Below are 26,858 nucleotides of genomic sequence, written 5' to 3'. Positions count from 1 at the left end.
TTCCATAGTAAAGTTCACTTGTATTCCCAGATCTGGTTTTTAGAAGTTGGAAAACATCCATTTTGTATCCTAGCACATTCACTCAGATTTTTCTTTAGGTGTTTTTAACAGTGTATTAAATTTAAAACTAGACTCACTTTGTATTTGAGCAGCCTAAGAACAAGCATATGGTTTCAATTGAAATATACCAAAATCTCCTTGTTAAAAAAATCATTCCCTTTAAGAAACATTCTTATAAAATTCTACTTGAAGAAGCAGGTGAAGGGATACTATTTACGGCCAGCTCTATATTTATTTTTGTGCAGTCATGGTTGACTGTTCCACAGGTTTTTAATGACTTTGTGCACACAGAGCACTCATTCAGCAGTCCTAACACTGCGTTATTCTCTTATGCCTGAGGTTTGCACAGAATATTGATAGGGAATTTCTGCCTCCTACTGCAATTTATGACTTTCATGTACAGTGGCATGACTTAGGACCTCACACTCGAGATGACTTGCTTCTGGCTTTGTGAGCCCTTCTATGGGTGATGCAGAACGCGCTCTGATAAACCTTACCCCAGCACTGTCGTTTATGAAGACCCACCTCAAACCAAAGCACACAGGCAGCTCTGCAGGAATGCATGCGCCTGCTTCCACATTTATGGTCAAGAAGCCAAGATACATGATTGGCTTTAATGGAAAGAAGTTGGATTGAATAAAGTCTGTAGGTTAATTTAGGCTTAGGAAATATTACGTCTCTTCCCACTTGGTTGCCTTGGATAAGAAAACCCTAGGCCTGCTGCAGGCATCAGAGCCTCTGCTTGAACACCACATTCAGTCGCGCAAATCAGTCCCTTATGGAGCTTTAGCCCCACTGAAGTTAATGGAATTAAAGTTTGTGAAAATGATGCTTGAATGACTTTGCACGAGAACACAACTGAGAACTTTGCTGAACTGAAACCTCTCAACACAGGAAGTGATGGGCCTTGCTGCCAATGCCACCACTGTCTACAGGAGCAGGTAATCACTGGGTGCACCCTTAGGGGGGAGCGGTGTGAGCTGAAGAGCTATGTGTGCCAGCTGCACTGCCTCCCACCTCGGGTGGGGTGAGCCAGGATGGGGCAGCAGGTTTATGCTCCCAGAGCCTGTGGCAGGAAATGAACCTGCTTTTTCCTGGGGACTGTTTTGCTGAGAGAGCAGTTCTAGAGCTGTGGAAGACTTGGAAGGATTTCCTCCAGGATTGGACAGATGATGCCTGAGCTAAATGTGCTGAAGGGTCTCAGCATCCAAACACACCCAAGTGCAAAATAGAGCAGCTTCTCACTAGTAACAGAACTAATGTCTTTGTTTTACAGTGCACAGCTTTAGAGGTGTTTAAATAGCTTTGAGAAGCCTTAAGAAGGTTCAACCAAACCAAAACAATGCTGCGATGGCTGTTTGAAATGAAAATTCAGAGGGTACATTAGGAGAATGAAAAGTACCTGGAAAGTAGGGCAGGAAAACCCACCCTCTACAAGAGTGACCCTTATGCAGAACACCTCTGCAGGTTGAAGGGCTGCAACGTGCTCTGTTTGCTCTGGGCTAGCAGCGTTTGGAGCAGAGGGAGCGTTTCAATGCATGGTTCCCTCTCTTTCCCCTCCCACGTGCAATGGAAGTAGCAGTCTACAGAATTAACTTTCCAGCAGTAAATCTGCAGGTGGCAGCACAACGGCTGAACAGAGAGGAACAGCAAGAGTGTGTGGCCTCTTTCACCATATTTTCCAAACAGCTTACAGCAGACACATCCAGAAGCACAAACATTGCTTTCAAAAAGGCAATGTGTATTCCCCTTTCTGGCTGCCCAGTTGTATGTTATGATATACCAGCCATAACCCCCAGGTAAATCCTGGCCCCTGGCACTGTGCCATCCATTTTCTGGGGGAGGTGGGATTTCAACCTTTGTTTCAAAATGGCTAAATCACTAATTCTCTACTTACTGTGCCTTTTTAAAATACATTTTGCAGGTTATGTTCCTGTAGTAGTATGTCACTGAACTGTGGTTCACTCCCTTTTTGTAGACGGTCGGCCCATGAGATGACAGCAAAGGACGACCCATCATCTGTTTTCTTAACCTGTTACATTTATATGTAAATTTGATGAAGGGGTAGTTTACCACAAATAAAAATGCTTGGAATAGCAGCAAATATGTCTTTGGATAATAAAACGATGCAGGTTTTCCTATTTTCTCCTTATTTTCACGCTTACCTCACAAAGCTCCTTTTGCAGAATACAGTTTTGCGATGTGCTTGATCTTTGTTGCACCAGGAATGTCTGCTTTCAGAGGCACTGTGGGGTTGGCTCTTGTCTCAGGTACAGTTCTTATGATTTGTCATTCCTCCTGCAAATTAGAGGCATTGCCATTACATGTACTTACATGCTGTTATGTATTTAACTTCAAAGAACTACATTTTGATCACATTCTCCTGTTGCTGGGAAATATTTAAAAAAACACAACACATTATACATATGAACTGAGTTGAAACTACAAAGTATTAGGCAAAGCGAACAGTACTTTCTGAAAAATCATGGAAGTAGACTGTAGTCTTTTGTTTACTTTTTTTTAGTCTTTTGAACTAACAAGGAGATCTGATTACCGAGATGGATGCACTCACTGAAGCATACTTAGAAGTATATTAAAAATAGCCAACCTTTCTTTGTAGTTGTACTCCTTGTAGAACTATGAGCTGCAAACTCAAGCTTGTATTGCGATGTTTTCTGACATTCTTGAAAATGTATACACAGGATTTTCAAGAGTGTTAAAGTGAACAATGAGCCTTATACTACAGCTTTCAGGAAAACTTGCAGGTTATAAATGGTAGCTAAGACCACTAGTTCTGTGGAAGTTATTTAAAACTTATTTTTTGTACTTCAGAAAATCTCTGTCTTATTCTGTTAGTCAACTTTTTTTTTTTTCTTAAAGGGATCAGTTTAGTCTTAAGTCATTGCTGAAAATGGGAGCACACCTCTGAGCATGATAGCTGGACATTTACTGCTGTTGCTTCTACTACATGGACAAAAAAGGATCAGGAGTTCAAAGCTGCTTCAGCATAAATGGATAAAATACCTACCTCAACAAGTAAGATACTCAGAAAGAGATATTGAGAATGGTATTTTCTAAAAATATTTTCTCTAACTTGCTGAAGGTGATGAGAACTTTACCTGTATCTTCAATTGGACAGAGTCAAAAAGGAATCTTGAAAATATTTTGCTATATATTGTAACTGGCTTGCTTGCACTTGGCTTACTTGCAAATTGCTTGCAGACAGTAGCCTTTTCTCTTTCCTGTTTTTTTTTTTTTTTTTTTTTTTGGTTTGACAGCCATATGGGAATCAACACAGTGAATAATAGAGGAATCATTATTTGTTTCTGGAAACATAAGTTTCCAGAAATGCTACGCATTTCCAGATATGAGTAATAATTCCTAGATTGTTCATTGTGTTAATTCCAGATGATTTACAACAAAGAATTTGTTATCGATCAAACTGTGGCTTACATAATGCTCCCTAGCAGTTCTCTTCGACCACCAGCTATTTGGCAGTAAGTGTTGATACGTGACGGTTAGCCCTGGGACAGAGCTGTTGCATAAGAAACAGCATCACAGCAGAGAATACTTCTGGAGCAGATTTTCGGACAAGTCCTTTCTGCTGAGGTGTGTGAAAGTGCTGTCATTTACAAGAGTTTCTGGTTATCAAATATTCAAAGAATTATCTCAATGATTTGATGAAGAACAGCTATGTGATTAAAATTATCTTGGCTTATGCAAACAAAATACTTGATCGCCTTATGCATACAACTGTAATGATAAAAAATGTAAATCTGGTCTAATTTGGAGACTAAACTCTGTGCTCTGAAGCCCTGTTTGTTATTCTGGTGCGCTCCTGCTAAAATTTCCATTTTCATCTCTTCATCAAATATAGAAATCTGTTACTGTAAGTAACTGCACATATAGTCAGTTATGTGCAGTAATGCAAGAGCAATCCCCTCCAGACATCCCAACTTTTCCAGGTTACTTCACTGGTTACCAAATAGCTCTTTCGTCCAGATGTTACAGCAGTAAAGATGTTGGAAGAGGAATGTGCTAGCAAATGAAAATGTGTCTAATCTTCTCTGGAATGGCACAGAATATTCTCTTTCATCATATTCCCTTTGTCTATCTGAAGCAGAAGGGCTTGTAGGTGTAGTATGACTGTATGAAGAAAACCACATCCCACGTGTTGAAGCTAATATATAACAGTTAATAAACAGAATACACTAATACTTTGAATATGCGTAACAGTTCTGACACAAGAAAATGGGACTTGAAGAACTCAGAATAATGATCTATTTGATGTGCCTCTAGAATCATCCAAGTGGATTCCCCAGGGTCACACTGCTGGGCACTACCCTCAGCATCAGCAGCTGTGGGACATGTGACAGACTGAACAAGCACAGCAAATACACTTCCAGTCCTACCTCCTCTCCTGACTTGGACTGGATGTTGACAGGAGGCTCCACTGCCAAATCCAAGGCTCTGGATCTTGCAGGTGACTCTTTGGAGTGGATGCACACCAGAGTTTGAGGGGGATTTGCAAGCAGGCTTTTCTTCACTCACAGTCGTAAGCACCAAAGCATTTGAGAGCAGCCAGCATGCGTTTCACTGTAACAAAACCCAAACCAAGAGGTCATCAGTAGTCACCACCTGTAAATCAGTTGCAACCATGAAAAACAGCACTAGACTGCTGGACCTCTAAAAAAGAGGGCAGCAGAGAAGTATGACAGGCAACATGTGAATGGAGTTGTGCATTGTGCCTCGCCCAGACAAGCAAATGCATCTGCAGTGCCTGTTTAGGAAGTAACACTTTGGGCAGCATGCTGGTTTGAGAGGAACGTATAGTATTTCTGCATGGTGAGAATAGTGGTAATATTATTTATTTTTTTTTTTTTTAAGGAATCTACAGGATTTCTTAAAAGGATGATTTTCTGCAAAAGAATGGGCAGTGTCCATCAAAAAGAATAGAAATATGTAAGGCTATATCTTGGCCATGTTGAAACCAAAGAGATAACATGAAGTGACTTTGGACACACCAGTATTTCATCTGTGCACACTGCTGTGGGAGAAGATCCTTTCAGGTATATCTCAGTGGTTCCCAGACTGACATGAGGTCAGGACACGTTCCCAGCCCTTCTAAATGCTGTCATCACTTCCGTCCATGTGTTTATGTAATTTTTGTGCCTTGCTAAAATAGTGTTAGTTCCTACATACACTGAAGTGAGGTAGCCCATTCTGACATGATAATTCCTATAGGTTCATAAGGAGAAAAAATGGACCTGCTTTTCCATCTGTGCCCAGGGACAAATGAAGGCTGAAGATCACATTCCTGTGTGTATTTACCTGTGTCCTACCAAACTTGGCAGTGCTAGTTGTATTCAGAAAGCAAAGCATATGCTGAGCCCTCACCAGACAAGGGTCTAAGGCAGCAGATGTTTTCTCTACGATCATCCCCACCAGCAGGTCACCCAGGTGAGGCAGCGAGTTTCAGACACCATGGGTGATCTGCTGAGAGGAGTTCCAGAAAATGTGTTGAGCCCACGTCCCTTCCAGGCATCTCAGCCATCTTTCCCTTTCCCACTAATTGCTTTATATTTCTGAAACTGTACTGGTCAATTTAAGGGTAAGCCACAAAACAATCACAGAAATTTTGTTTTGCCACCACATCTTTTCTATCTAAACCACAAGTAATACTAGAAGCTGACCATACCAGAACAAAATACAAACAAGTACATGTATAAGCCAGAAAAAAATGCGGAAATAGCGTTTTCTTACCACAACCCTGAAGATGAAAAAGACAAGTATGGACAGAAATGCTTACAAATCAGAAAAAAAAATCAAAGAAACTGAATGTCAGGCAAGTATATTTTTTCATTCATTTAATGGTGAGTGTTAGCTATTTTATTTCAGGAAAAATCCATGTAACAGATCAATAGTTCAAATTCATGAACAACTTCTATGGCCGACAGCTATTAAACATTATTAAAACATTGCCTTTCAGTAACCTAATCTTCTAAAAAAAACAATACCCAGGATTGCTGCTACTTGCGCTACTCAGACATGAAAACGAAAGTGTCAAATCTTTCCTGAAAGCTTTGCTGGATCCCAAGGCACACTTGGATGCAAGCTTGGATGCTCCCATGCTGGCAAAGGTCAGAAATACCAAGGCTTTGTACAGCTGCTTGCTTGATTTGTTCATGCTGCACTTGGGCCAGCTATAAAAAGCTCAAAGGCTCGTACGAACACGTCAAAAGCAGGTACGAGGAACAGTCTCTCCCTCCCCATTTCTCATCCCTGCTGCTGTGCTAGGTCCTGGGCAGTGCATGCACTTGGCTGAGCAACACATGTGGCCTCTGTTCAGCATGGGGACGTGGGCAGGGGGGCAGCTGGGGCAGCCTGGCTCATTCCCAGGCATTCGAGCACTTACTCTGTCTTTAAACCCAGTTTTAAAAGAGTTTCTTTGATCAGGCTGAGTGCAATTCTCGCAGTGTATTATAGCCTGGAATCATCTTTCATTTTACATCAATACCTAACCAGGTCTGGTACACGGTTTAGGATATTTATCACAGAAATTTCAGCTGCTCTCAGTGTGTATGAGGCTAGGTACTTCCTTGAGAGGCTACCGTGATATTCAGGGAAGCACTGGAAGTAGAAATACATAGATTCAGAGGTGTTAAGACTATTTTCTAAGCAGTCACTGACACATCCTCGCTTTTTGGCTCATCCCCTTGCAGAAGACAGATAACAGTACATATGTTTTACCTTACTGGATTTTGCAAGGATTAGTTAGTGGGTTTTTTCTATGTGTACTTTGACTTTTGTGGACTGTATTTGGCAATGGGGGAATGGCAGCGTAATTCCTTGTAACCGCAGGGGACCTGTGACTTGTGCACCGGGGGTGTGTGGGGATGTATGGTGTGCATTACAGCGCAGGCACAGACCCAGCTGCTCCGTGAAGCACACCACTTAGAGGCATGGCAGTAGCCGTACAGCTGAAATATTTTCTTACCCTTTCCATTAAGTTTAAACCAGCAAAAAGAAAGAAAAGGACTCACTTCCTGCCATGACATCACTAAGAAATATTTAAACCATACACATTTCCTCAGTTTAGTCAACTTTCCCCTGCTGTTTGAATGCAGTCCCTTTTATTTTGTGAAAATGTCTGAGGACAAGCAAATGTTCAGACAGCATTTGCTGCCCGTCTGTGCCTTGCACTAATTCTCAGCCATGCACCCAGCTCCAATCAGTCTACAGCACAATCTCTTTGGTGGCAAACAACCAAACCTAAACATAAATAGTGGCAGGCTCGCACAGTTCAGAGGCTCACAACTGAAGTGCCTCAAGGCTCAGTAGGTGCTTGCCCCTGGCCTCTCTTTCACCCAAGTTTTGTGTTTTAGCCACAGCCTTTGCTCCCCACCAGCAGGCTCTCACACCTCTGCCCCAGACAGGCTGCTGCCACCTACGTGCCACGGGGCTGGCAGTGCAGTGCTGCCGGCTGCTCCCACGTCAGTCCGAAGCCTTCGCCCTCCTGCACGGCAGCCAGCCAACACAGGAGGAAGCCTTCAGAGTCCTTGCTTGCATTTGCAGCTCGGGCAGCTGTTCCTTGTCTCCTCCAGGAGAGGGGCTGGGGCCATATCTGCCTGTGGTGCAGCCAGCTGGTTGGACCATGCTGACCTAAGCCTCAAATGCTTTCGTAGGGCAGCCAACTGCTTAGCAGCTACGTTCTGCGTTTCAACAGGACAGGAAGCATGGAGAACGGCTGCAGCCAGATAAAAGCACTCCAGTGCGTTGTTCCTATCAGAACAGGGTGGAGACCCACTGTCTCTCTCAAATATCACTCCAAATCTTGTCTGGTAATAACAGTGAGAAATAATTACGCTGTGATCCGCAGGTTGCTATACACTTCACACACAAATACACTACATGGATAAGCTGTCCCTACAGAAGGAAGCTGACTCACCCCACAGCTCAGCACAGTGCTCCACTGCTTGTTGCAATAAGACCTCTCTGGGGGATGTCCAGCCAGGCCCACAGGTTCCCCAGGTGGCACCTGCTGTGCAAAGGCCAGCTGACAGGCACTAGTTGCACATTTCAGCACCTTAAGTTAACAGCTTGGGTGGAGAAGCTGGCAGACCCAGCAGCTGCCTGAGCAGTTCTTCGTGTTGAATTAACCAAGCTGTGCAGAGAAAATTACAAATAATCAGTAGGAACTGCTCTGACTGATACAGGAATGTTAATGTAGGGTGGTCTTCTGTACATAGCTAATGTAGTCAGGATATACTATTTTTTTCCAGTTTAAGCTAATCAATAGAAACAGCACATTCATTTAGAAGGGTTGTCTGGTAGGACAACAGCCTGGCTGGATGTAAGAGTGCAGCAGAACAGCATTTTGGAGAGGCTCACCTGATCAGGCCAAAAGATGCTGTTTTTAGGACCTTTGCAGTGGAGTCTCCCGTCACCATCTGGAGAGCAATTGACCATCATCCTCTTGAAAAGATCTGCTCCCTAACGTATCACCTATGAAAAAGATGCCAATTGGTTAGTTTTGTTTTTTTTTTTCACCCCCAATAAATGCTATTTCCACAAGCCTGTGCAATGGGAAGGAAAACAGGAGTGCTGAAAGTCTGCAGTTGCAGTACTCAGAGTACTCAGCATTAGACATCAAAGCACAGCCCAGGAAGTCCATTCTGTCATATGTGGTCCATGGCAGGTGGGTTCAGTGCTGAAACCCTTCCTCGCATGAAGCTAATGCCAGCACTCACGCAAGATAAGGTTTACTGCTAGAGACCACTGAGAAGCAGTGGCCCCCTTCCTCTTTGAATTTGCCCAAGGGGAAAACGCAGTGGCTTCCGGGCAAGAGTGGGATGAGATTCACTATTTTTACAGTTTTTTACCCTCTGAATTGCTAGGTTGCTTTCTCCCTGAAAAACAGTGAACACATGACATGCAGCTGTTGCCCCAGAATGAGAGCCACTTGCTTACTGTCCCCAAATGACTATTTTGTAATTCTCCCTAAGAACAAGAATTGTTCTATGACAGTTAAGTATGTGCCTCTGGAAAAAGAAAGGATCTCAGTTTTATGGACCTCATCGTTGTTTAGGTGCAACAGCATGCTCCACATCAACCGCATGACTCTTCTAGGATATGAGCTAACAAAGATCAAGCCATACAACTCTTGCTGTATTTTTCTTGGACACTTGCTCTTCCTAGACAGCAGTGGGAAGCCGTCTTGAAATTGCTTTTATAGTCTGTAAATATGGCAGATTTCTCTGTGATCCTGAGTGCTGCCTGAAATGAAACATATAATTACATTTAGAAATGATGGACGTAGTGGCACGAATCCAGCAATTTCTGAGAATGTGGAGGCGTTAGGGAAGAAACATCAGTTTAAAGCAAAATAAAATAAAATAAAATAAAAATACTGCCATCAAGAGTTCAGTGAGACGTGCCCTTCTAACTAATTGCCTGCTGAAGGTATAACTATGAGTCCTTGGGGGAGTCATCAGAATGATAACCTTGGAAGCTGAATGCCGTTAGCTGATAAGTGAGATTTGGGCTCTGTGCTGGGGAAATCTTTGGGATTCCTGCTGTCTTCGCCAGCAGTCAGAAAGCACCGGGCTGCCATATACAGGCGTAGCTTCCAGCCTCGCATTATCTTGGGTACTGATAGCAGCTGTTTGTGGCCATATTTCAGGTCAAGATAAACATCCAAGTGTTTACCTAGCTTCACCCATGACACCGCAGATTGCAGCGAGGTCTGTAGTGCAGAGGCTGTGCTGCTAGCACACAGTTATTGAGCTGGCTGTTTTCAGCAAGCCCCTCTGGCTGCCCAGTACCCCAGCGATGCTGACATTAATACGACCAGAAATGCCTTTGCAAACTTAAAGCGAGGTTGTCCCAACGCGGGGTAAAAAGGATAAAGCACAACCTAGCCTGGAATCGCTTAAAAGAGCCTCCCTGGAAATACCCCGTGGGGATGATAGCAAGGGCAAGGTTAAGCACTTCGTCTTCCATCTGTTCATTTTTTTAATCACGGCCACTGTGAGAGAAAAATGAGAGCAGCTTGTATGACAGAGGCACCGACGGAGCATGGGAACTTTAGCCTACATGGAGATTTCCTTTATCGCCAGCTGTTATCAGTGAACTAGGAGCAATGATGAGGTGATAAAAGCCCAGGCAGCCTTTATGGAGAGCACACACTGAGGAACCAGGCAGACTGAAGAAATCAGTCTGGTAAGTTTAAACCATTTACAGAAGGCTTCCACAGAACCCAGAGGAAAATTAAATTCCCACATAACTCACCGGGCCAGCACCATGCTACTGAAAAGCTGAACCCCCCCAAATCTTTTCAGTTAAAACCCCAGAGCTTTCAGCTTTTAAGCCCTTTAAAACAAAATACCTGAGAGGAACAAGGCAATTGTTAACAACAGCTCAAGCAGTTCGCAATCGAAAAACCATCTCACCGTGCTTCAGACTGGCTCTGAGAACCATTTCTGGAACCAGGCACATTTGCTTTTTCCAATACACTGCTGAAGACAATTATTTCCCTGGTACTTTCCACTTGTATATAGGGGAAATGAGAAGAGATTAATTAACCATTATGAATACATCAATTTAAGAGGTTTTCATTTTAGCATAATACTGTACACCGAAATAAGATGATTTATCTACAGGGAGAAATTTGCTGGATTTGGAAACAAAAGTGTCTAGGAAACCTGTAAATGCAACTCATTAGGATTTATTTCTATTAGTAGCTAACCTTTCTGCTTTACTTATACTTGTCTTTTCCATAGAGCTTCTGATATTGCAACCTCCTGCTGCCTGGGTGTGCAATCCCCTCCAATTCTGTGCTAGCACAGCTGCAGCCTTACCGTTACTGGGCACAAAAAGGAGCATCAAGTCCAAAACAGCTGAAGCCTTGTGTATACGTAAGTGCTGATTATGTGAAATGCGAAGAACAGACTGACATTCATCGGGATGTTGGGTAAAATTCTTACCCTCCCGTTGCCATTTCTTGTTTTCTTTGCACAGAAATTCTGCTTGTGAGCAAGGCTCTGCAGCAGTAAGTCCTGGACAAACAACAAAAAATGACAGCTTCTGCCCAGAAGAACATACACACTAAATCATCAGATCTAAAGGAACTAAAGGAACTCCTGTTTAGATAGACTTCAGAAACTTTTACGTCTTTTCCTCAAACCAAAGAAATGAAGTCTTCTGTTGATTTTTCCAAAGGGAACTTTCTGCTTCTTGTTTTTCACATTTCTTTTTTCCTTTTTTCTCCCCTTTTAGGAAACTACTACTTTCTTTATCTTGCTTAATGGTTTAGTCTAAAATATCCTATTTCCTTAAACAATTCTTTCTTGTCTCTGACCAACGTTTTGAATTACCATACTGTGGCTTCGTGCTCATGTGACGAGGAAATAAAGCTGAAGGCTGTGGTTGCATAATATAATTCATTATAGACTCACAAGCTCGCTTTAACAGCAGCACTTTTCTGCAACAGCCCAGTCTCATTTTTTTCCTTGCAGTTACCATCATACTTCCATGTATTTCTCCAACTCTAGGTAGTTTCTAACAGATTCACAGCTCCATTGCTCCTGGGATAGGAAGCAAGGATAAACTGAAGGAATACAGTCTAAATTATTTGACATTTTCTTCATATGACTAAAAAAAAAAAAAAAAAAAAAGGCGCAACAAAATCCTGTGTCAAAAGTATCAGCCAGGAAGGACAGAGCTTCAGTAGACATCCAGCACAAAGATCAATAAAAAATGCCAGGTTGAGATAATATCATTCTTCTCGTAGCAGTGAGAAATGCTCGACTTCAGTTTTCCCAGCATGTCTGACCCAGTTGTGGCAGCTTTGCCAGGCAGGGATTGCAAAGCATTTTTGCTTTTAAGGGGCTTGAACTCAGTTTGGCCTGAAATTTGGTATGCATTGTTTGGCGTGCTCTGGGTAGGGCTAGTCTCCCAAATTTCAGACATTTGGCTAAAAGAGTCTTCAAAGATACATCCCCAAACTCTTATTTTTTCTTCAGCTTGGCAAATTATAGCAATTTGGGTATGTGCAGGCTCTGATCTGTTCAGGCCCCAGACAGCAACCCCATCTCCTGCAGAGCACTCGCTCTCCGGGCAGGGTAGCACTGCTGGGACTCATATTCACAAAAGGGCTTTGTAGCTGCGAGTCTCAGAGCCCAAAACTAGCTTGAAACAGTATAGCTGGGCCAGAGGAGTCAAAAAACTTTCCAGTTCATCCATTCACCTCTGAATATGTGTCATCTTTATACAGCATACCGCTGCTTAAAATTGAGTGCAGGCAAACACCTTTACACAGACAGTTCTCGTCTGGGTGCAAATTTTTTTTTTTCTCTGATGTCTGAAGACGTACAATAAAATATGTCTTTTCATCAACAAGATAGCCCTGCTATTGCTACTTTGTTCTCGCTGCCTTATTCTGCAGGAAACATTCGGTCTATTTGCATCTGTTTATGGAAAGAGAACAAGCATTTCAAGGGAAACAGAAAAAAAGAACGGCAAACTGGGAAAATGCCTTCTCTGTCAGCACTAACATATTAATAGTGCTTGCCGTTTCACTCAGTAATAAATAACAAGCCATTCCTTCCTTAAAAAAAGAAGCAAGAACACACCCTCAGCCAAAAACATCCCAAGCAGAAAGGCCAAGTTTCCATAAGTGCAAGACTACATTAATTATGTGTCTAAACAGTCCATGGTGTTTGCAGAAAGCAACCCATCTCTTTCTAAGCCGTTACTTTTTAAATGTATTTTCAGCCCTCTGCAAAGCGGTCGCAGTCCCTCAGCAAGCAGGTTTGCTTTTAGTGCTCTGCGGAGCTGCAGGGCTGGGAGGGAAGAGGAGGCAGGGCACCCCAGGCGCTCGGCTCAATTTCAGTTTCCTCTCAAATCAAACAATTCTGACTCGAATCTCTGGTTGCACTAATTCATAGAATAAGCTCAATTAGCTCCTGCTAATTCATCGCTGTGAAATATCAGCATTCGAGCCTCCTGTGGCTCAAGTTTCTTTCTGCATCCATATATAGATGCAGAGCCTCTGCCGAGCAGACTTGCTGATCTAGCACAGCTCTTTCCTTTGGAAAGTCTGACATGGAAAGCAGCTCTGTAAAAAGTTAAAAAGGCAGTGTTGAATGTACTCACAGCAATATTTATTTTCATGTTTGTGTTTATCCTCTGTTGCTAATGGTAAAGATTCAGGAGTCTGTAAACGACCTCTTGCTTTGCTGGCCCATCCTTTAGCAAGTCAGTAACATGATGATTTAACTCCAACAAAGTGCTCTAAGTTATGCATAAACTTCTTTATATTTTGAAATGAAGAGCAACTATGGTGCAATTTTTTTTGTCTTTTGTGTGTATGTGTGTATGTAACAATTTCTTTTGCAAAAGAAGAGCAAAATTCTATTTAATTATGGGATTTTCTACAAAAGTACATTAAAAATGGTAACGCATGAGTAATACATACTTGTGCAATCACATCTGAGGTGTGATTAAGTTTATAACCTTTTTCCTGCTCTTTTTCAGACACAGAATGAGATTTGCTATTGTTTGCCTCAGTCAGAAGGTACTGATTCACTTTACATGTTGGAGCAATTAACCAGTATAAACATCGCATTCTGAATCAAATTAACTTTAATCACAGGGTCTAAACTAAATTGCATTCATTGTATTTCTAACGTGCCATGGCTAAGCTTTTTATTTTATGAAAAACCAGACAGAAAGAAAACATTATCTCACAGATGTCAATGGCTTTTAATGCAGATGAGTGATTTAGTGGCAGCCCTTCAGGTTGTGAAAGCTTTGCCAGCGGTGCACTAGCTTTAGGCAGATCTGCTCCAAGACCGATTTCCACATCGTGAAAAGGCCCATGAAAAGGATTTTGCAAAATGATAACACTAATCGCTATATACTACTCATATCTGAAGTTGCAGTGACATGTATCGTTTTCATCTTCTCATTCACTGCTGTAGCAAACTAATAGCAGAGAAGAAATAAAACAGATGCCATGTGATGAAATCAAGGCATCTTGCTTGATGCTAAGAGCACACAGCCTAGTTCCTGGCCTTTATGCACGTTCTTAGCTTAAATGTACATCTCCCTATATGCCTTTGCTTATGAACACACTTATCCCTACAAGTTAACAGAAGGCAAGTTAAAAGAATTGGAAAATTATGGCATTATCTCTTCTCTTCTTCTAAGCTCACTTAAGCAGCACTGGGACTGGAGGCCATGCAGCTCTGCAAAGCCCAGGGGGAAAGATGGCCTGGGGGCCAAAATCTGTTATCACCCTGAGCCATCACACACTTTTTTTTTCTTTTCTTTTGTAGTCCTAGATTAGATTATGCTGAAATATTTCCCCAAATAACAGTCATGTGCATAAGTTTTCCTTCCTACCTTTCTTCCTTATTTAAAGATGAAAATCTTGCATTCCCACAATTTTGAGCTCTGCACTGTCACCAACATGTACCAGTTTTGGTGATGAAGGACTATGCGTTTTCCCAGACAACCACAATGTACTGCATAGGACAACTGGGTGTTTATCTTCCTTGATACTTACACTATCATAATTTACTGAGTGAATGTCTCCCTCACTCGACCTTGCAGGGGTTTGCAGGTGAAAAACAACTTTGCCTGTCCTGCCTGATCACGGCAAGTGGTAGAGACAACATGAGTTAGGAATCCCACAATTTTCCCTAACCTGACGTTTTCCTGGCTCTGCCATTGATTTGCTCTATACCTGCATGAAAGCCACTTCATTTTGTATGTTTTACATTTTGAGACCTTGTGGGTGCTCCTTAGTACCTTTTGAACAAATCACTGTAGGAACACAGTTTATCTCATGCTTCTGAACTCATGACCTAGCATTAAAATGTAGGTTATCAGCAGCAAGGTATTAGAAAACCATACGGGATTATATATATCTTTATCGATATTACAGAGGTCTCACCTTATGGGGTCCAGTTCCTGGTACAGAGACCATCACTAGTGCTGTCTGAGCTTATGGATATAGTTGAGTCTCCTGGATGTAACTGCAATTCAAATAGAGAGTAACACTTAAAACAACATTGTGGTAGGCCAGCCATAGGGAATTCAGACACAAACGTGAACACAGGAAAAGAATCAGACAAAAATATCCAGTAAAAGACTGTTTAGCTATGCTTTGTTGGAGTGCCTCAGTTTCAGCAAGTTTTCACTGACACCAAGGTGGGGGTTCCTGGATCCCAGAAGAGCTGTTCCCCAGAGCTAGGGGATGCATTCCCAATTGAGGTGCAGACAGTACAAGCAACTCTTACTCATTAGCAACAACATGGACAAGAAGGAGTACTCCGGTGAGCACCTGGAAGAGCTGCCTTGTTAAAAAAAAGAATTGGACTTGGTTTGATTTAACTCAAACTAAACACAAGGAAAACTTTTCCATGGGCTTGAAACCTGGCTTCTCAGGTTGCTCCAGAATGGAATTTCTCATCTCTGAGATTGGCCCTTTGCTGCTAGAGGGGCCGAGATGTGTAATTCTTTCCTTAACCTTCCTTAACCGTACACTTTTTCAAGATACAGCTATGAAAGGCAGACACCTCAAAATATATTATGAACAATTTCACTGGAGATCAGATTTTATTAAATCACCTCTCACATTAGAAATTATCTAGCTCTATGAAGAGAGCAGTCTTCAAAGGCAGACTGTTTTTTGGTCAGTTCCCAGACTTCTGCCTAAAACACATCCACGTTCCGGCTCCACTCCCAGTGCCCAGACCTCTCCCTGGGTCCCAAAGGACTGGACACCAATTAAGTTTCCATTTCAAAGGCCAAAATGGCACTCAAGCGCTGCCTAACTTTTATGCTGGTCTTCTACACAGGGCAAACTTCCCCCTAAGAACCTAATGCTCATACAAATAAACTGTTTCCTGAATATTAGATTATACCAAATACTATCAAGTATGTTTACATATCTTAGATAAGACTGCTATACTGTATTTCATCCTTTGACTACAGCTCTTCTAACAGTCATCTAGAATATGAAAAATAAATAACAGAAACTATAATACGGAGATCTAGTGGTTTACAAACACGTCTTTTGGTGCCAGCAATGACTATTCCATGATCCTAAATCTGTGATAGTACTGGCTTCCAGTTACCATCAAAGCAATGCAGATTATCAGAAAACACTAGCTTGCGTGTACATCTTTGAACTTACACAAAACAAGTTTTCGTCTAACACTAACTTGCCAGGCAACAAAATCACAACCAAAATATAAGTAAAGAATTGGAATTAAAAGGATTTTTAAAGACAGCTTGCCCTTTAGAATTAACTCACATATTATTACATTCTTTAAAGATGAAGATAACATTTCAGATTTGAGGTAGGTCATTTTCAGACTCATTTAATTAGACTGGCATATGCCTTTAGTACTCTAAAGTACATTATTTATTTTCTGATAAAAACTAAAGTTCCTTTTTTATGATTTATTGATTATTCCATACAATTATTTTCTATAAAGATAGAAAGCATATGAAGCACTGGTATGCTTCATCCACTCCCTCTGTCCTAAGATGATGCACATCATTTTTTGCAAAGTTCATTGCTGTGATCCTCTCATTTTGGCAGGAGGCAGCATGACTAACTCATTTAAAGTGTGAAGAAAGACTTATGTCAAACCCCCTTCCTTTTACCGTGCATTTGGGTTTGCAATGAAAGGAAGAGGGAGAAAGCACATTGCATTGTCAGGCAAGCAGCTGAAAGCAGGTCATGAATTCATATTCTTTGAATTTTAAGTTGAGTTATAAGTTTCAATGGACCTGAAAACTGAAATTCAAACCCAACGGAGATTATCAAAACACTGTAATTTTTCATGATTCTTGACATACCTCTTGCACGCACTAAGCAAAGTTGGGGTAAGTTTTGAGATTCGTGATGAAAGGATTAAGTATTGGAGGATCTAAACATACTTAGAAGGATGGCAGATTTCAACTACAAATGACATTTGGTTGGTGAATGATGTTCTTCATGGCTTCAGCATAGTTATACCGAGTTATACTGTCTCAATGGTCTCAAAAAAAAGAAAAAAAAGTACTGCATTACTGCATTGATAGGATTTTTTTTATTTGTCATTTTAAGGAAATGCTCTTAGGGGTAAAACCTTAGTTACGCTGGAGTCATCAACAAACCTTACGTAACTCTAGACAAGTCTCTCTTTCCAGAAATATTTAAGAGTTGCTAAGGGGCGGTAGCAGATCCACAGGTACTTGTATTGTAATAAGCTAAGGATATCCAACTTGAACAAGATGATTTATCGAGCTCTTCAAGAACTGCTCTTGGAACTAATATTTTTGTTAGTGATTTTGGCACAAACACATAAAGGATATTAACAAAATATTGTGGTGCCTTAAAACTGGAAGGCATAATCAATACAGAGTGGATCAAGAAGAATTTATCACTTGCAAACTGTAACAGAAATAAGATAAAATTTGGCAAAAACAAGTACTCTGGAACCAAGAGCAAGAATTTCTGCCTTTAGCTTGGAACTCGGCAAATTAAATGGGAGAAGGAGAGAAAATTCTTTGAGTATTACTCGATCACAGGATAACTAAACCACTCTAATGCAGCTGTGGAAGAATCAGAGTGGAGCCTAGTGTATTTCAACCAACATATTTTGGACAGAAACAAAGAAGTATTAGTGTGATTGTTAAAGTATTAGTTGGAGTTTATCTTGAAGTGAGTTAACAGTAATTTCTTACTAAAGCAAGATTATTTCAAAGTGCACAAGAACAGAAAAGTCTGTTTTATGGGGGACTGGAAGACACTCAATGCATTACGCTTAGTAAAATAAAGCCTGAGAAGCAATATAGCTGCTTTCCATAAATACGCTATGAGCTAAACATTGGGAACATATGAGAACCATTTAAGCTAAATGACTATATATACACACATACATGTAGCAAATCGACATAAACTGGATGGAAATGAGCCATCAAAGAAGAAAAGTTCTTGAACACTCTCCCAGTAAAACACCACAGGCCAAGGACTGAAACAGTTCAGAAATGAAGGTTGAGCAGTTTATGAACAGAATTATATGCCACTGTTATCCCCCATGATATGGAGCTGGTTTCTATAAGCCAGAGGGCTGACGGGGAGTGTGGTCCAGGTTCCCGCTGAGCTCATCCAACCCATTGTGATGAGCAGAGGAAAAGCCCAGGAACTGACCAGCACAGAGTGATTCTGGCTAGCACATCGTGGGTGCTCATCACCATGACTTGTGGGGAAACCAGGGTGGCATTGGGGAGGAATGCCAAAGGTTAATCCCATCCAGTATTGTCTCCAGGGGAACTAGTGCCACACAGACTGGTGCCTGCAGCGGGGGCAGGAGGTGCCTGGAAGGGGAGCTGCAGCTGGCCAAAATACCAACTGGAAAATGACGTCTGTTCATTCTTATTTTCCAACTGCTTGACTTGACAACCTGGACTTCATCTTGAAAGTACATGAACTTGAACAATCAGATCCTTCTTGCCTCACCTCTGGGTATTTTGTAAGTTAGGTTCTCCCTACCTTAACTGATTTAGAATCTAAATGTAAATCTTCAGTATCTTCTGTGAAATACTCTCTTACAAATGTTTCATTTCCAGTTGAACAAAGGATGTATCAGCAACCAAAACATATAAGCTTCATAACATTTAAAGACTTTTCCCAGCAACAAAGTCCCTGTGCACTTGAGTGTGTTGTTTCCCAGGCTGGCTTTACAGGAAACCAAACTGAGCCTCAATATACATTATTACAGCTAAAATATCAAGATCTATACCACAAATTTGCAATATCTGATTTAACTGATAGCAGAATTGGCCTTATTTGTGTGGTCATATTTGTTATGCCATCCCTTGTATATACCTACCCCCCCCCCCCCCCCCCCACACACACACACACACTCTTTTACTCTTCTGCCTTTTTGTCCTATGTTCATTTGTCACCCAAGACAGGCATCAGTGTACTTTGGTTCCAGAAGCTTGGTCAAAATTTGGTATATCTATCATGACTGCTGGTAAAACCTCTCAATTAAAAACGTAGCTTTAGTCTAGACATATAAACAGTTTCATATTTGTATTTGTGGAGTCCAGATTAGCTGGAAACTGGCAAACACCATACTTTAGGATGAAAGAGATTATTTTTCAGGTAACGTGGAGTTTTTCTGAAAGTGTAATGCATACCTGAGAGAGATTTTCTGTTTGCAGCGAAAAAAAATAGCTGGCTTGCAACAGAGCTACTGCCAGCACAGTTCCCATCTACAGTGCTCTCACACTGGCAGCTGACCAAGCCGTTTCAGCCTTGCTGTCCATATGTGGTTCCCAGACAATGTCCAAATGCAAGCCAGTTTTCAGCTGTCCAGGTAAGTCTCTTCCTCAGCAGACAGAGCCCAGACACTCACAGGACTTTCAAGCAGATTTGGCAGTTCTTGCTCTCTTCTCCTATAGTCTGCTGCGATGCCTGAACAGCTCAGTTACTTGGAAGCTTCTCTGGACCCTTTGCAGTTTCCACTTGGGACTGAGCACATGGGTCCAAAAAGGGTGATCAGGCCCCGACTATCTGAACAGGACATGGGCATCGCATAACCAGACAAACTCCCTATCCACATCAAAAGGGACACAGCCAAGAAGATTCAACTCCAAAGCTCTGAGAAATCTGTAGGCAATATATTATGGATTTATATTATATATAAATCACTATCAACCCTCTAATTTTTCCTGCTTCCCACAAATGACCATAGCTCCATACACAGCTCTCTATATTTCTCAAGAGTTCCCACCCTGATTTTGCTTCCCCAGCAGAAAAACCTATGTCCTTGACTAAAATTGTTAGAGAAATCAATTATCTGATTTGCCCTTGTGTGACAATAATTAGGAATTTGGATTCTTGTTTAAGTTTATTTGGAGCTACAAAAAATAGATAAGTGAAGAAATGGAGAACCATAGCAATTTGCACTTGTTTGCAGGCTACTTTTTGTAATAAAATGTAGACTTTTTCAGCCTGGTTACCTTAATTTGTTCATTGCCTAAAAAATTGTACATACTATAAGTAAAATTATATATAAGCCTTACCAATAGAGCAAATTGGTAAAATCCTTTGGTTGTTCCCTCTTTGAAAATCCAGTAAACATAATTGGTTACAAAACCCTATATGTGTTCTTGTGCAGATGTGGCTTTAGGCAATTTCTAGGTTGCGTGATTTTAGATGAGGTAAGTTAATCTGTGATGTCTAGACTTTCTTTCCCACATGACTCCAGTATGGAAGGTTTTTGACCAGCACTATCCTAACCTGCATAATTTATACATCTGTAGTGTATTTTCACTGTACACAGGCCAAGTTCCTAGAGTAATCTTTGCCAAGGAGCTTTTCCAGGTCTTGTTTGATCAGTCAAGCCACGATTCTAACACCAAATCCCTTATTACCAAACAAGAGGAACCAAGCGCAAATTTGCTAGGTAATGTTTTGTCCACTTAATCTGTTTAAAATATAACACAAAACCATCAAACCATCTGATCTTTTTGATCTTGCTTCTGTAAAGGATTTTTTTTCCCTCTAAACTTGCAATGAAACGTTCTTGTCAAGATATTTGTTGGTGCTAGAAGAACAGATCTTTTGATTGCTCAGTAGCTCTTTATTTCATTTAGATTTCTTGTGGAGATTCCTGACTTGGTATAACACACACACTATATTATAATAATATAATATTCTAAATATATGGAATATAAGATGTATCTCTGGTTCAGGTATTTCTGCCTAAGGACAGTCCTGTGAGTTCTACTAAAAATAACCAGCCTTAAAAGATATTTACAAAAACTATTAAAGAGAAAATACTGACAATAAGTCTAATCTCTAGCGTCATTTCTCTTGTAGGTTCAGACCTCATTTGAACATAAAAATAACACTATGAAAATATTTTTATTCACTATTAAAATTATTGGCTTTGTGGAAAGGAACAGAGCTCCTGCCTTGGGTTTACTTTAGCCTGAAATTTTGTGTGCTTTGATTTCACCTCGCTAACTTCAGTCTACTGGTCCCACTTAAACAACCAGGGACAATACTACATATACAACATACTTGAAGTGTTTTATCAGAAATATGACTGAAAAAGACATCAAAATGATTTTACTTCTAGGGCTCCGTATTAACCGTTTTTGTAGCAGCCCATTAGGATGGGCATCTTGTGTTTAACTGGCTGAGCTGCAGTGTTGAAAAGAAAATGTAAGTACCATTAAGACCTGTATTCAAACCCTCCTGTAGCTCGTGAAGCAGTAAGACTCTTTCGGAAAACAGTGGTTCACACTGAAGTTCGTTACTATGGGTTGAAATACTCACTGTTGGTAGAGTAACCTGAATGCCCAACCTTTTTCTTGTGGCTGCGTGTTTCACCAGCAAGAAAAGGAGAAAGGCAACTAACCCTCGAGATACTGACAGTTTCCAGCATAGTGAATGCTCTCGAAGGAATTACGCAATGAAAAAGAGAGATGAAGTACATCTGAAGAAATGATGTATCTTCTTTCTGAATCCTTCCCCTATCTCCAGGGCCCAGCGCTGCATTCTGGTCCTAACGTGTCTGGCTGCGTCTTATCTACCTTTTCTGCCAAATCTCTGATGTTCCTCTGGGGTTTCTGTAACAACTCAAGATGATGAGATAGAGCAGATGTCTTCTTCCCTGTGAGATTTTTGGTGTCTTTTTGGAGACTCAGGAGGTCTGGGACCTTCTAGCCCATTTTGGCTAACCCTGCAGCTCTTGCACTGGGAATGGTGCTGGCAGGGGTGTCTTGGGAGCACTACAACCCACAACCCCATGCCACTCCTGAGCAAACCACTTTTATTTGTCCTGTTCCTGAGCTGAAACCAGGGCACTTTGCACCATCACTGTTAGAGCAAGAGTGGATTTGACTGGTGGTCCCAAGTGCTGTTTGCCCAAGGCTTGGCTGTGCATAACACAATTCACTCATCATGTAATCCCACAACAAAGCCCGCGACCTGACAAAGTACTCTCCTGCCACCCTTCCAGCCCCCAAAGCTACTCTCCTGCAGCAAGCAAGGCTTGGTTATGTTTACAAATAAATGTTTCCTACTTCATGATCCTCATGACACCAGTGTTGGCAGCACCAAGTGCTTCTGGAACAGCCTTTTCCAGTAAAATGGGATCGATTTCGTCAGCAGTCCTCCATGGGCTCATTTGGGTTTGCGAGTGACATGTGGAAAATCCATGAAATCATACCTGTCATTAAGAAAGCTGCAGAGCTGTTGCTGTGCTTTAAACAACCTGTTTCTCACGGATAGTTTTTACTAACTGATTGCGCTGCTGGCAGGGATTTCCAGTCTTACAAAACCGATGTACCAATCATCTCCTCAAATCTGCTTGCCTTCAGGATGTACATCGAGCCCTTGGGACTCAGAAAGAGCCACCTGCATCCTGCTGTCTGGGAACACCACATGCACGCACACACACACACATACATGGACACATACACGCACACATTTATAAATACAATCTTGCTGTTGTCCCTCACCAGAAGATACTTTAAGGGCTCCCGCTTATTTTTCTTTGAAACAAATACTGATGTAATTAAGTAATTTGTGTTTATAATTACAAACATCTTGCTTCACAGCACTGTTACAAGCTACATTTTTCGTGATGTAGCACATGGAGAATGAGCCATATGTCTGCAAAATGAGCCACGTAGGTCATTATGTAGAAGCAGTATTTTCAATTTTAAACATAATTCACAAGACCCTTTAGGAACTTAATCATTCCTACACCCTTTCTCCGCGGATGCATAGCCCAAGATAATGTAGTTCAGATGAGTTTGCTGTGATTACATCGGTGTGAACGCATTTCAAAATCTCAAGACAAAAGTTTATAACACAGACTCTTTCAAATGATAAGAACCACGCTACCGATGTGGCTTGTTCTGCTCTGCAGCCACCCACCCTCCATCATCTTCCCCCTCCCTGGACAGACTTGTGGCAATTTCCCTTTCAGGGTGAAAGCTTATCCCTCCAGTCTAGCCATAAACCCTTCCTCCGCTGGGGCGGTGTGGGTAGTTGAAAACAAAAGAGACCTTTATTTTCCCTGGTTTCAATGATAACAGATCCCTCTGGCACAAGGTTAAGCCAGTTCCCCTGCGGCCCCCAGCACGTAGCTCGTCCTGCTGTCCGCACACAGCAGCCAAGGGAGATTTCTCCCCTCTACTCAGAGCTCCAGCTCAACAAAAAGGCTACTCTACTAGCAAATCCCTCTTTTCCACAGTTCCTCTCTTAACTATTTTTAAGTCCTCCTTGAGAACATAGCTAGGAGCATTCTGGATTTATCAGCTTTTTGGCAGAAAACACAAAAATGACACGTATAAACAGAGAGAAAGTTTACAGATAAACATAGACTTACACAGCTTTGCCTGTCACAGAAATTGGAGTTCCTTCTTTTATTGGCCTGCCTTCAAATTTGAAGACAGCCTCTATGAATAAGAAAGTTTCTGGTTACTCTGGTGACTTGTACGATACAGCCACTTGAGCGGCTGAAAGAAAACACAAGCTAATGATTTTAAAATGTTTCTGTTTTCTCTAACAATCATGGCTGATAGTTACACTTTTCTGAAATATGCAAAGCATGAAGAATGACTTGCATATCTTGGGTATTTAAGGTTCACCTTCTTTGGGATGCCAAAGAATGCCATGAAAATTACGTGCTGAGAAGCAAAGCTGAAGTTGTAGTAACAGTAGTGAGTTACAACCTTTTGGCTCTACAGTTAAAGTTGCAAAGGGTTACCCTTTAGTTCATCAGCCTTGAAGAGCTTTTTTTGGTAGCTGCAAGGAAGTCTGAATTTGTTTTAACAGATCCCATTCGATTTTCCATGCTTACTGAGTCCCTGACATCAGATAGGAGAAAAGAGTTTGATCCAATATTCCTTATCTGCTGTTCTTTGTTAGCTACGGTAATATGCTAGCTAGGCTTTGTTTTATGTTCCTGAAAACAGAAAGAAAACAACAACAAAGAACAGCTTGATTTGTATTTCACAGTTATTAAACTTTGCCTCAGAATAGTCTAGAAGCAAAACATCTCCATATTGACATTGCTATGCGGTGCCAGTTGTGGTAGTCAGATGCAGAAGCAGGTGTGAAATGTCAGCATGCTCGAAGCTTTTTCTATGCAATCATAGTTTAGCATTATCTGCCAAATGTAAATTCTTACTTAAAATAACTTATCTCAGCTTGTAAGAGCTTTGGAGGAAGACCGTGACTGGCAGTGAGAGCAATGGTATTGCAAAGTTTGCTATAAAGAAATCACATGGAATAGCTTTAATTTTATTTTGTTTTGTTCCTCTCCATCAGGCTTCAATCTTCAGAGATTGTTTCCTTCTGTTGCACAACTCTGCAGTATTTGCAGAAGATCAAATGCCTGGCATGATGTCTGTTGCCTTCTTTAAATATCTAATTGGAGAATGATACAGACCAATTTAATAAAGGGGGTCAAATTTCACTTGGACCCAGGTCCTCAGTTCTGTACAAAACAGTCAAAATAACAGCGTGTAGGTATGCTGGGGTATGGTTCCAAAACACAAGGGTTTTATCCTGAAAACACAAGTGCAGATATATGCCCTCTTTCCCCACGCAGTTACATATTGAGTGCCTCATGCAGAAAGCCCTGACAACTCCCCTCGGTTCTACACCTTTTGGTATCAGGTTGAAGGGTATTTGCTTTCCATTACAGCCAAGAGTGAGTACAATTTAAGAACTGTATCTAGCACTCCCCTGTTTAACTAGGAGAAGAAATATGCCAGTAGAGCCCTGAAGTTGTTCTTTGCCTGCAAGATAATTTATTCCTCACGATGATGCAGCAACCTTGGAGTCTGGCTGCTGAGAAATCTCAATTTGCCTGCTGCAGATTTACCTGCAATTAAATCGGTTTCACTTGAAACTTGTTCTGAAGCAAGCAAATTGCACACGAACTGTGAAAACTTGTGGATCAAGGCAAAATGGAAGCTGTGAGCACCGAACTGCTCGCTCACTTGTTCAGACTGCAGAGTGCCAGTGGCTGCTTTACCTCACCTGCCCCAGGTCGGCGCTGCTGGCACAGGCAGCAGGGAGCTGGGCATCAGCCTGAAGTGAAGAAACGAGGCTTTATTTCTGGTCTTAGCCTGTGGTCCCTCAGCAGACAGACTGGTGCCAGGAAAGGAGCATCTGGGAATAAGGCACTAAGTTGGCACTGAAGCGATGTCAGCCCAGGGCTTCTGGACAGGGCTGTCCCCGGCACCGTCGGGTCCACGGGCAGGGGGAGAACAGCTCCTACCCAAAGGCTCGCCTCCTCAGACCTGTCCCTCCTTTCCCTCTCTCAGGAAAGAGAGGGACCCAAAGCAAGAAGTGTTGGCATGATGCTATTACGAGTTTGCAGTATGCAAAGAAGTAGGAGAGATGCCCCTTGATGTGACTACAAAACAAGCACAGGTTTACAGAAGCATGCTTTGCAAGCTTCCAGCGGCGCTCAGAGCTAAAATGCGTGCTCAGATCCAAATCCTAGCTCATGAGATGAAGTTCAATACCTGCTGCTTTCAGAAATGACAGAAATAACAGGAGAAGCCATACATAAACACCAAGACTGAGAGGAGAAGCCACACTGCTTTAACTCTTGGTTGCAAACTGATAGCCACCCACTGGGACGCTATAGCTGCAGGGCAGACCAAAGAATATTAGTGGCTTTGGGATTTAAGCCTCAGGGTTATAACAGCCTTACCACAAACTGAAATCCCAGGACTGTCCTGGAAAGAAGAAAATGATTATGATGCCTTTGGTTTTGCATTCTTTCTTCAAACAGGATAGAGCTTTAGAAACAAACGTTATATTAACCTGTCCCACTCCAGAGCACTGTTTTTGAAAGGGAGGGAGATGGCTTGTACGTTTGCTTTCCTCCTTGTTCTGCAGAATGATCCTAACAGATAATAATTGTGAAACATGTAGTAATCCCAACACTTTATATATATATATATATATATATATGCATATATACACATAAGCACACAGATGTGTATATATGATAGATTAACGCTCCACTACAATAATGTGTTATTCCCAATATTAGAGTGAATATATTATGGCTTCAATAGCCTTGCAGATTGGGCAGCCAAACGTTAGGGATTAGGTGCACAGAAGGTGCTGCAGGTGCTGCATATACCAGCTCTGAGACCCCGTCACAGGAGCCAGGTTGAGTGAGCGCTGGGACGTTGCATGCCCCTGCCCAGGCACCAGCTTCACTCACTGCATTCGATTTCCTGCCATGGGATCCTTCAACAAGGTCCCAGCCACAGCTCTTAGCTAAGCACAGGCAGAAGTGGGAGACGTCAGAAAGTCTGAGCTCAGTTTGGAGGGGCTTATCCGTCTGGCAAGCAGCCCCACTCCAGCGGTAAATTGTCTTACTCTTGGCCAGCAACCCCAGGGCCCAGATGCCAAAGCGTGGAGGCTATTTCCCCAGCAGCAGCTAAGCTGATGACTGCACATAGTCCTTCCGTTGCCAACTCTTAAGTTGTTTCATATCCGTCAAGAAGAGCTCCCACAGCTGCCTTGTCCTCCTAGATGCTTTCGATTGACACCCTGTAGTATTTCAGGAGAATTTATTTCACTTCCCTCACACAGAGGTGCTTCTCTTTGTCACTTGAAAGTGAAACAAATGCTTATTGAGCTATTCCCTCTTTTTCTCTTATCTTTCAATTTCATGACCAACTCATGCTGTCCGATCAGGATCTCTTGAGCACACCCTCCAACCTCCCCTTGCACA

At 41.8% G+C, this 26,858-nt stretch overlaps 1 long non-coding RNA gene across 2 annotated transcripts in view; it reads right to left on the bottom strand.

Annotated features, from left to right (window-relative positions):
- Positions 1 to 26,858, bottom strand: part of LOC137857870 (uncharacterized) — a 102,604-nt gene that overhangs the window by 9,664 nt on the left and 66,082 nt on the right. For both annotated transcript variants that reach the window (XR_011097316.1, XR_011097317.1), the window contains exons 3-6: positions 15,020 to 15,101; positions 8,452 to 8,565; positions 4,473 to 4,656; positions 2,226 to 2,358 (exon numbers count right to left, since the gene is read on the bottom strand). This is a non-coding gene — a long non-coding RNA (uncharacterized lncRNA). The remainder of the gene's footprint in view (positions 1 to 2,225; positions 2,359 to 4,472; positions 4,657 to 8,451; positions 8,566 to 15,019; positions 15,102 to 26,858) is intronic.

This window comes from Anas acuta, chromosome 5, assembly GCF_963932015.1.
Source record: "Anas acuta chromosome 5, bAnaAcu1.1, whole genome shotgun sequence".
Taxonomy (NCBI): domain Eukaryota; kingdom Metazoa; phylum Chordata; class Aves; order Anseriformes; family Anatidae; genus Anas; species Anas acuta.
Note: the sequence above shows the minus strand (reverse complement) of the source record. Positions and strands in the feature narration are given on the sequence as shown.